Genomic DNA, 12,063 nt, shown 5'->3' on the forward strand with positions numbered 1-12,063 from the left:
GAAGAAGAAAATGAGAAAGAAGAAAACGAGGAAGAAGAAGAAGAAGAAGATGAAGAAGAAGAAAAAGAAGAAGAAGAAGAAGAAGAAGAAAACGAGGAGGAAGAAGAAGAAAAAAGAAGAAGAAGAAGAGAAAGATATCAAGGACGAAGCTATACATCTCGTCAGGCTGGCCACCTGGCTTAAACTCAAGTACATAAAGCCTTCTCACAAGTGGTCATCACACTGCTCAATGACATCATCATCATCATCATCATCATCATCATCATCATCATCATCATCATCATCATCATCATCATCATCATCATTATCACCATCATCATCACCATCATCATCATCAGCAGCAGTAGTATCACCATCACCATCATCATCATCATCATCATCATCATCATCATCATCATCATCATCATCATCATCATCATCATCATCATCATCATCATCATCATCATCATCATCATCATCATCATCATCATCATCATCAATTGGAAACATACCCCGTATGCTGACGCTGATTCCCACGGTTTTTCCTAGTAAGAGGTCCCCCATGCATCCACCCTTCCCATCCTAAACAAATCTCGGCAGGACTGGGTGACTTGGTCTGGCCACAACTTCTGAGGTCCTCCTCTTCGTCTCGTCCGCTGTGGATTGTCTCTTGTGGAGATCACCCTGTCAGTAGGATGAATGTCAGGGAAGTGTGCCACATACCCATATAGTCAGAGTTGACGTTCACGAATTATGTTGGTAACAGGCCTTGAGTGAATCTCATGAAGCAGTCACTGGTTTGATGAAAAGGCGTCCCAGAGATATCTCAGAGTTATGGTTCTCAAAAGGTATTTGGTATCAAAGACGTAGAGAGGCCTCTTCAAGTTAGCATTAAGCGTCCATGTCTCACAGCCATACAGCAACACGGGAACTACAAGCAACTTGAAGATTCGGATCTTAGTCTTCTTGCATAAATATCGACAACACCATATACTCTGCATGAGCGAGTCCATAGCACCATGGACAATGTCAATCCTTCAAAGGCCTTACCAATGCGACCCACCAATGTTATGCACTACACTACCAAAGTATACTAATCTTTCCAAGACTTCACTGCCCTCGCCACATATATGAACACACAAATTTTTGATCCAGCAACCCCCAAATGCCTGAATTTTGGTCCTGGTCCAGGTGACCTAAAGTCCAAGCGGTCTCGCTTCCCTGTGCAAGAAACACAGCATCATCGGCATAGACAGTGTCTGACTTTGGTTTTGCTACTGGATTCTCCGCAATGATATCAATCTTCAAAAGTTAAACACAAAAATTTACTACATTCTATTGCTTTCTCGAGTGGGTAATTCGCTGCCTGCAGATGGTTTATAGTGAAGTATCCACTTCTAAGCCTCTTCTCTTGCCTGTTTTTCATAAAAAAATATTTAGTCCATTGGTAAAACTCTTGGAAAACGCTTTGTTCACATTTCATAACAAACTAATCGACTGATAATGACTAAGGCTTTTCTGTGCTTTCCTTGTGAAATAAAAACACTATGATGTTACCCTATAAATCAGGAACGCTTTCCTGATATTGGGTATATCTTTAAATTAATCCAAAATAAACTTCTTTCTCTGTGTCTTTCAGGAGATCTATCGATACACCATCCTCTTTAAATGCTTTTTCTCGCTTCATACTTTTTAGAGCAGATATTACTTCTTCACTTGCAATTCATGGTAATCTGTTAATGTCTATAAATTAATCTACCAGTTGAACTTTGATATTTGAGAAGTATAATTCTTAGTAAAATTCTTCTACATGTTTTACTGTTCTGCCTCTGCATATCATAATGCCTCCATCTCTATCTGTCAAAGAAATTGACTATTGTCTCCTTGTACGTACTCGACGCTGTTTTTTTATTATTATTATTTTTACATCTCCGAATAGTCTCCTCTATATGATCCACGTTTCTCTTCCTTTCCCTCTGATCTCTGCCTTTTATTGACAAGCTAGTCTAGTTCAATTCTCTATTTTTTGTCTCTCATTGTTTTAAATTGTATAATCCTTTTTCTTTTCATCAGATCAATTATTACTTTAGAGTATTTATTATCTCAGGCGTTCTTCCTACTCTCTGATTTCTAATCCATTAATGACATTTGATAAATAAAAAATCATAACCTAGATGTTATCTTCGTTATTTATAAGAACTTCAAATCTGTTTTCATTTTCCAAGTGATATTCCTTCTTGTTACCATTTTACCTTTACAAAGCTTATTTTCTTCTTGAATATTAATTAATTAATTTTAGCTCTTAAAACCGAATTACGATAAGTGTGCAACTTATGGCCACAACCTATATCTACTTTATTCATAACAGCAACATTATTGACGTTGCTATAATCAAATACGAACTCTATTTCTTTCTTTCCTTCGCCAAGTCCATTTACGACCTACATGTTTTAAAAAGAAAGTGTTCATTATATTCACGTTGTATTATTTTTTTCAGGATTAACAAGCATTTTACCTCTTTCATATCTCTCCCTTTCACCAAACTTCCCAGGACATGATTTACCTATTACACTCTTGTCCATTTTGGCATTGAATTTCATCTTTTATTTGACATAGCTCTTACAGCCATTAAAATATTCAAGTCTATCCACCAACATCAGTGTCACCACTAGAATAAGGATTTTCGTACTTTTCTCCAGAGTTTGAACTATGAAGAGAAAAGGATACTTAGAAAGTTAGAGAAATGTTCTCTAAAAATCATTGATGCCACATGTGCTTTAGCATTCAACAGTAAATATATATGTATATATATATATATATATATATATATACATATGTGTATATATATATATATATATATATATATATATATATATATATATATATATCAAATCAAGTAACGTAGATGTCGTAACACAAGAATAAAATAAAACTTAAACCCACTCTCTGAGAAAGATAAGCTGAGATACAGAGTAAACCGTATATTTCGACCACTAGCTGTGGTTCACTTCAGCAGTTACGAATATAGGGTAAATATACAAGAACTTATGTACAGAGGAGGAAGCTACAATAAGGAACTCAGTAAGCCTCAGGTCACGTGCCCTGTATTCCTCCATTCTAGTCTTTTAGATCACAGAATTGATTGGAAGAACGCAGCTACAGTATACAAATCACATTGTAGTTTTAAAAGAAAAAAATTATTGAGTCCTCATTAATAAAACAGTTCCCAAATCATAACACTTCTAAAGGTCAATGGTCACCAGATGCCATCACTAGTATGGCAGTTAATAAATTCATCTCCAGAGGACGAAACGTCCGACCTCAGTCAGGCCACGTGACCTGAGGCTTACTGAGTTCCCTATTGTAGCTTCCTCCTCTGTATATAAGTTCTTGTATATGTACCCTATAATTGTAACTGCTGAAGAGGACCACAAATAGTGGTCGAAATATGCGGTTTACTCTGTATCTCAGCTTATCTTTCTCCGAGAGTGGGTTTAAGTTTTATATATATATATATACATACATATATATACACACAAACACATATATATATATATACATATATATATATATATATATATATATTCATATATATTATATGCATGTATATATACATACCTATATAGATACACACACACACACACACACATATATATATATATATATATATATATATATATATATATATATATATGTGTGTGTGTGGGTGTGTGTGTGTGTGTGTGTGTGTGTGGGAGGGGGGGGGTGTGTGTGTGTGTGTGTGTGTGTGTGTGTGTGTGTGTGTGTGTGTGTGTGTGTGTGTGTGTGTGTGTTGTGTGTGTGTGTGTGTGTGTGTGTGTGTGTGTGTGTGTGTGTGTGTGTGTGTGTGTGTGTGTGTGTGTGTGTGTGTGTGTGTGTGTGTGTGTGTGTGTGTGTGTGTGTGTGTTTGCATAATTCCACTCCCACCCATTTCATCCCCACCCACTCCACTCCCATACACGACCCCTCCTCCCCTCCCTCTTTTCTTGGCTCCTCCTGGATGACGGGTCATCCCTGAATCTCGCCCATTGCCCTGAGTCAGAAGCAATGCAGCAGGAGACAGCACATTCACAGCAAGGTTGCTGATTGAATCGGTGACTCGCTCCTCTCTTCGTCCCCTCATGCAAAAAAAAAAAAAAAAAAAAGAGAGAGAGAGAGAGAGAGAGAGAAAACGGTGAGAAATCTCCGCTGCATCAATTTATTTCTCACACATACTCCTTCACCCCCCATCCCCCACCCACTTCCCCTCATGCATCACAGCATCATCCATACACAACCATTTTCCATTCACCCCTATCTTCTGTCCTCTCCCGTTCTTCCTCAATAGACATTCCCCTCTTTCTGAACACCCCTTTTACCTCATCCATCCATCTCATCCTTGGTCGCCCCCTCCTGTTCATTCCATCTACCTCTGCCTTCCATACTTCTTTTACTAATCTTTCTTCACTCATTCTATCCATATGTCCAAACCGTCCCAATAATCTTTCATCAACCCTATCTCCCAATTCCTTTTCCACCTTCGCTCACCTCCTCATCTCCTCGTTTCTCACTCTATCCAGCCCTCCCCTTCCATATTTCTCAGTCATTACATCTCAAACACACTTAAACTCGTCCTCTTTTATGTTCCATGTTTTTACCCCATACAATTCTGTCGGCACAATCACCCCTTCATACAATCTCCTCTTAGCATCCATTCCCAAATGTCTGTTTCTCATTACACTTTTTTGATCACCCAAGATACTTGCTTCTCTCAATCTACAGTCTACCTCCACCTCCATTCCTCCCTTCCCCGCCATATTCGCCCCTAAGTATCTAAAACTATCCGTTTCCTCCAGTCTCTTTCCCTTAATATTCACTTCCAGTCTGCATTTTTCTCCATTTTCTTTAACCATCTCCAATTCCCGACCCATTACCCTTGCGTTTACCTCCCACACCACACCATCCATGTACACACTGAACAGACATGGCGATTTGACACATACCTGACGAAGTCCTACCTTTCCCTCAAGCCACTCGCTCTCTTCATTTCTAGTTATAATACAGGCTCTACTACTCTCGTAGAAACTCTTTACTGCTCTTAACAGCTTTCCTCCTATCCCGTATATCTGCAATACCTCCCGCAGTGTCTTCCTCTCTACCCTCTCGTAAGCATTTTCCAAAACCATAAAAGCCCAAAAAACATCCTTACCTTTTCCTATAGCTTTCTCACATATTTTCAAATACATAAAAGCTCATAAAATATCCTGGCCTATTGCTAAAGCTTTCTCACATATCTGTCTTACCACAAAAATCTGATCCACACAACCCCTATCTGTCCTAAATCCACACTGTTCCTCACCAATTACTCTGTTCCTCTCCTAGTCCTTTCAGTCAAAACCCGCCCATAAGCCTTTCCAACTACACTCAACAAACCGATCCCTCTGAAACTACTACACTCACACTTGTCCCCTTTTCCCTTGTAGAGTGGAAATATACAGGCACTCTTCCACTCCTCCGGCAATACACTCTTTTAAACAAACATTAAACAAGGTGCAGGGATGACCCGTCATCCAGGAGGTGCTCAGATAAGAGGGAGGGTGGAGGGGTGTGGAGTGTATTCAGGGATGGAATGGGTGGAAATTATTTTATGCCTTTCCCTTTTTGGCTACCTCCCTTGTAAGGGGGAAAAAGCCTTGGTATATGTATGTATGTAAACAACCTCATCACTGTACCTCCCTTTTTTAGACACTCCTCATGACACCCATCTAACCCAGGTGTCTTACCTGCTCTCATCATTTTAATAACTGCTTTCACATCATCTTTTCTTATCTATCCTCCATTTTTCTCATTCATCACTGACATTTTCTGAGCGCCTCCCACTGCAATCACCTTTCTCTCCCTATCCACCTTCACATTCAGCAACTCCCTAAAATATTCTGCCCATTTTCCTCTTACCGCCGCCTCTTCCATTATCATCTCTCCATCAGCACCTTTTACCTTTTCTTCTCTACGTGATTCGCCTCCCCTCCCTCTCTTGATTTCCTTCCAAAACATCCTTTTATTACTTTCAGAAAATTCTGTTATAGTCTTCCCCCATTTTACACCTGCTCTCATTTTTGCCTCCTTTATCTTATGTATTATTTCTCTTCTTTTTTCCTCTCATATGTTTCTCCCGTCCTATTTTGTATGTGCGTTTATGTATATACACACTCATAAATATATGTATATATACATATGTGTGTGTGTGTGTGTGTGTGTGTGTGTGTGTGTGTGTGTGTGTGTGTGTGTGTGTGTGTGTGTGTGTGTGTGTGTGTGTGTGTGTGTGTGTGTGTGTGTATGTGTATGTGTGTGTGTGTGTGCATTTACATTTATCAACCACAATTCACCTTCATTCTAAGCCATCATCATCGAGAAACTGGAGGAGGCATATATGCAGAAATTGATACGTGGTACAGCTAAGGACTCGAACCTCCACTAGCACTTAACAGGGACAGGGACTTAACCGACTGCGCTATCAAGAGAGATATATCGGCAGTAGGTACTCCTGTAGACATATTTCACTGAAGAAATCAGCAATAGTCTTCTTGTGGAGGTTTTCATTACGTCTAACTATAGACTTAGCTTTTGTATTCAAAATAGCTATCGCTTTTCCGAGGGACAATAGTCGAACTCAAAGTAGAGGTTTGGTGCATTTTAAATTGTATAGTGTACAAAACGCTGAGCATTAAACTTCTATTTTCTCTTCTGATTTTGACTGATGTCCCTCGGACGAGAGATAGCTGGTTAATGTAGCGAAGGGAGCTAACTGATAGAACAAAGGGACTAATAAGTATAGTAAAGGATCTACATAATATAGCGAAACCCATGGAACAAAGGGGCTTTATACAGCGAACGGGCCAATTAATTGATATGACGAAGGGATGATAGCGAAGGGGATTACTGATATCGTGAAGGGACTAATTGATACAACGAAGAGGCTAACTATCCAGCCCCAAACCCTTCATCGCGACCCCTCCCCTCTTTCCAGATGAATGAAAATGTCTTACAATGATCAGAAGAAGAATAGAATTTCGCCATCGTAGCTCACGGGGTTAAGGAAATACAATTCAGAATGGTTGGAAACGGAAAAAAAAAAGATAACCGAATGTAAGCAACACGAAATGTAAATACAACAGCAAAGTTCACAAACGTTGTGTGTGTGTGTGTGTGTGTGTGTGTGTGTGTGTGTGTGTGTGTGTGTGTGTGTGTGTGTGTGTGTGTGTGTGTGTGTGTGTGTGTGTGTGTGTGTGTGTGTGTGTGTGTGTGTGTGTGTGTGTGTGTGTGTGTGTGTGTGTGTGTGTGTGTGTGTGTGTGTGTGTGTGTGTGTGTGTGTGTGTGTGTGTGTGTGTGTGTGTGTATGTGTGTGTGTGTGTGTGTGTGTGTGTGTGTGTGTGTGTGTGTGTGTGTGTGTGTGTGTGTGTGTGTGTGTGTGTGTGTGTGTGTGTGTGTGCATGTGTGCGTGTATGTGTACCAGCGTGCTTGCGTGCGTATGTGTGTGCGTGCGCATGTATGTGCGTGTTTTCACTCGGGCAAAGGTGTTTTTTGTGCGAAGCTGTCTTACAATTTGTATTTTTGTGAATGTGTCTGCTGATGTATAAATTTGCATTTGACATTCCTTTGCGAGTGAGAACACATGCTTGCTTGCAAAACATTTCCACAGACATTTTCCCACAACAACGCATGTTTCCTTTACACCGCCAAACAGTTCCACTTTCTTTATTTTCCTTTTTATTCTTTTGCTTTTCTCGAGCGGGTTTCTTCTCTGGGGAGAAGTGGCGACCTCCCTGAAGAAGGGTCCACCTCTCGCAAGGGCCCCACCTCTGACTTCTCACGTGGAGCCTAATGGCCTCCCCGAGGGTGTCCGAATCAAGACCACTCTGTCCGCCTCTTGAAGGAGGCCCATGCCCTGCAGGGGGTCCACTCCATCCCCCCCCCCCGTCCCCAGTCCCCCGTCCACCTCCAAGTGACCACATATACCTAAATACCCCTCACGAGGACTTCTTCTTCCACTCCTCCTGGGGAACGCAAACTAGTTTCCCTATGACAGGTTTAGTGGGGGAGGGACCAGAAGTATACGGAGGGAGCACCTGGAGAGGATGGATATGAACCAAGAAGAGAAACGATGTTAATGGTAAGAGGAAGCAAGGAGGTCTTTAGGGATTCGAGGGAGTACAAGGATACGAGCTGGAAGGGATGTGCGAGGTCGGTACAGGACTAGAGGGAGAGGATGATGATCTCTGAAAAATGGAAGTGACTTATGAAAATAAAGATGAAAAGGTAAAAGAATTCAAGTAATAATATCAGTAGTAAGGATGAAGACACGGAAGAAGTTATGCAGATTAATGAGAATAAAGAGAAGAAATATTAAGAAAATAAAATCAAGAAGATGAATGAGAGATGGAAAGAGAATAAAAAGGGGGAATGAGGAAAGGATAAAAGGGAAATAGAAAGAAGCAACCAGAGGAATGGTAGACATTCTCTTCGGAGTGGAAAAATGAATGAAGACGACAAGAGGAGAACGAGGAAGGGAAGGGAAAGAAAAGGAAATGTAGGGGAGAGATAATGGGGGACCACGATAAAGGGGGATACAAAAGGAGAACAGGTGAGTGAGGAAGGAAGGACGGAGGGCGGGAGGGAAGAAGAGAAAAGGTGGAGGATTTAGAGAGGGGAGAGGGAAGGCAGTGAGAGAGGGAGTGGCGGGAGAGTGAGAAGGAGTAAGAAGGACGGGAGGAAAGAAGAGAAGGAAGATAAGGAGGGAGGAGTTGAGGGAAAGGGAGGGATAGGACAGAAGGAAGGTGGGAGGATGGGGTGGAGGGAGGGAGAGGGGGAGTGTCAGTCGGGGGATCTCGTAGAACAGCATCAAGTCTGGGTTACGGGAGCTGTATGCAAACGGGAGACACAGAGAAGAGAAGGTGGGGTGGGGGAGGGGAGAGACACGGCAGGGCAGGGCAGAGAGTCAGGTGGGGAGGGAATGAGCGAGTCATAAAGGAGGTAAGTGGAGGGAGGGAGTAGAGGCCGGGAAGGAAGAAGGGGAGCAAAGGATTCAGAGGAGGGGGTGTGGGTGCAAGGGTGATATAATAACCTGAGGAGGTCAAGCGAAAAGGGAACTTATTGTAGGAAGTAAAAAAAGGGACAGGTGGAAGAAAGAGAGACAAGTGGACGGGAGAGGCGTGATGGGGATATGAGGAAGGAGGGAGGGAACTCAGGATTGGGTAGGAGAGAAGAGTACAGAATAAAGAATGAAAGTGAGAGGGAGGAAGTCAAACACAGGAAGGCATTAGAGACAGGAGAAAGAAGTATAGGAAGAAGAGGAAGTGATAAATAAAGAAGAAAGAGGTGCAGGGCAAGGGGGAGAAGGAGGAAACAATACGAGAATTAGAAGAAAGGAAGGAAGGAAGGAAAGAAGGATGAGGAGTAATTGAATAGAGATACAACGAGTGGGGAGAAGAGTAGGAGGGTTATTATGGATAAAGAGAGAAGCAAGAGAGCATAAAGATGGATGTACAAACGGACACAGAAGTTGCTGATACATCAAGGCACTTACACACACATTTTTTCTACATCTATGACTACAATGGTTAAGACCACCTTTTGTGGTTGTTAAATGCGGAGAAACCTTGCAACAAGGCATACAAACTAAACATTTTTATTGTGTTTTCAGTAAAGAGAAAGAAAACAGTATATCGACACTGCCATGCTAGGAATTTGTCTGTCCAAGTGTATTTTTAGGGAGAGAGGCCAGGGGAGGGGAGGAAGGGGGGGAGGAGGGTTGAGGCATGAAATCAGAGAGGCAGTTGTGTTGAGAGGTACCGGGGAGAAGCATATCTGAAAAATCTTTCGGAGGAAGACTATGGGGAGGGACGAAGGAAGGAACCGAGAGGAATCGAAAAGAAGAGGCGGTGAAAGGTGAGGTGGGGGAAGGGAGAGAGAGAGATGGGTGGGCTGAAAGGTAGGCTTTGGGGAGAGGTGGGGAAGGGGGAGAAGTGGGTAAGGGGGAGAGGTGGGGAAGGGGGGAGAGGTGGGGAAGGGGGAGAGGTGGGGAAGGGGGGAGAAGTGGGGACGGGGAGGAAGCAGAGAATGCGAGATGGGGAGTGGATGTATAGCGGTATGGAAATGCATGGAAGAGGTGCGGCAGTGTCTAGAGGGTGGGAATTAAGCTATGGGGATGAGGAAGAAAGAAGGGAAATGATGAAGTGATGGTGAGGTGAGGGGTCAAGAAGGGATGAAGTATATCAGCGGTACAGAAAATTGTTCAGGTGAATCACCTGGTGATAGAGGTAGGTGATGCGGCGCCGGGCAAAGGGTTAGGTGAGTACGAGAAGGGGGGAGCTTGGGATGAAGGATGAAGTGGACGTCAGACAAGAGGACTGGCAGGTGGTAGGGTGAGTAGGAGTTAAGGTGAAGGGATTAGGTGAGTAGGTGATAAGAGAGGACGGGCTGGGACGGAAAGGGGGTGAAGAGGACGGATGGTAAGATGGACAAGTTGTCTGGTGGACGAATGATGAAGTGAACAGGTTATTAGGCAAGTAGGTGATGAGGAGTTCGTGTGATGATGGGTTGGCCGTGTGAGATGAGCTGGGGACTTATGAGGAGGCGGCGGGTCAGGCGGAAAGTAGGAGGTCTATCCCGCGGAACGTAAACTCGCAAGAATCTCCTCCAGAGGAGTCTGTCCACGCCATTCCATCAATCGTTTTTCAAACACAGGCAATCACTTGAGGTAATCGTGGATCCGGTCAGCTTTACCATCGTTCGCCTTGTTCCTTCGCCATCAAGACCCGCCTGTAGAACCAAAACTCTCGCGAATTAGGCGAAGCCTGGCTCCAGAGGTCGAGGCTGCCTCCGGAAGCAGACGGTTGCCCCCCTGCCGGACTCACCTTTGAGGCGTCGCGGTGTCCGGAGGAAGACACGTAGCAGGAGATGCAGCAGGCGCGGGAGCAGGTTGGCCACTTCGCGCCGTGGGTCTGAGGTGCTCACTGTCCCGCTGGTCAGGCAAGAACTAGTGTGAAGCAACCGTCTCTGTGGGACGCAGAAGAAAATAGCGCACACATACGCACACGCGAAGTTGCTCTTGCCATCCGCCGCGCCTCCGAAGGGCGCTTCTTCAGGAGGGGCCTATCGAATGACCCAGGTCGTGTCACGACCAGGGAGCGTGGACACAGGGGAATTCGGATCCCAACCGGCGAATTCTGCCACCAAGAGCTTTGCTTACGATTAAGCTGGAACGTGTTACAGGGCAACCCTCGTTTGATATATGCACGGAACCACTTAGCTGGATCGAAACGTCGCACAGCGGGATTCCTCGGGAACAGGATCCCTGGCGGCCTTCGATGGCTCACGAAGACCGGGGACAACAGACCCTTGGCATCCCAGAAGCTCGTGTGAGGATTCTGTCCTGAAGAAAAGCTTTGCAGCCTCGTGGTCTCCCTGTTGGCGAGGAAGGGTAAACACGACCACCGTCGTACGTCCGACTGAACAGGCAAGTGGTGCTGCTCCTTGTGCCCCGGGCGGCGGCGGCGGCGACGGCGGTGGCGGCGAAGAAGGCGGCGGCGGTGGCGGCAGCGGCGGTGGCAGCGATTGCAATGGTATTGGGGCTTAAGTTGTTAATGTTGTTGTTGGGTGATGGTGATAGTGATGGTGATGGTGATGGTGATGGTGATGGTGATGGTGATGGTGATGGTGATGGTGATGGTGGTGATGGTGATGGTGATGGTGATGGTGATGGTGATGATGATGATGATGATGATGATGATGATGATGATGATGATGATGATGATGATGATGATGATGATGATGATGATGATGATGATGGTGGTGGTGGTGGTGGTGGTGGTGGTGGTGGTGGTGGTGGTGGTGGTGGTGGTGGTGGTGGTGGTGGTGGTGGTGGTGGTGGTGGTGGTGGTGGTGGTGGTGGTGGTGGTGAGAATCGCGATGGTAACAGGGTCAGGTAGGACGATATCGCTCGTTCTGGTGGTGGCGGTGTTAATGTGGTGAAGGGGGTATTGATATGGTGGAGGTAATTTAATTGTCTGTGGAGTTATTGCTGTTGAG

General features: G+C 44.2%; 1 protein-coding gene across 1 annotated transcript in view; it reads right to left on the reverse strand.

Moving 5' to 3' along the window:
- The window catches only part of LOC143018582 (glycerophosphocholine cholinephosphodiesterase ENPP6-like), a 77,395-nt gene extending 66,125 nt beyond the window's left edge, over positions 1-11,270 (reverse strand). The window contains exon 1 of the mRNA XM_076174072.1: positions 10,890-11,270. The gene's annotated coding sequence lies outside the window, so the exon portion shown is untranslated. The remainder of the gene's footprint in view (positions 1-10,889) is intronic.
- Between the last annotated feature and the right edge of the window lie 793 nt (positions 11,271-12,063).

This window comes from Oratosquilla oratoria, chromosome 35, assembly GCF_046742065.1.
Source record: "Oratosquilla oratoria isolate Oo_2021 chromosome 35, ASM4674206v1, whole genome shotgun sequence".
Classification (NCBI taxonomy): domain Eukaryota; kingdom Metazoa; phylum Arthropoda; class Malacostraca; order Stomatopoda; family Squillidae; genus Oratosquilla; species Oratosquilla oratoria.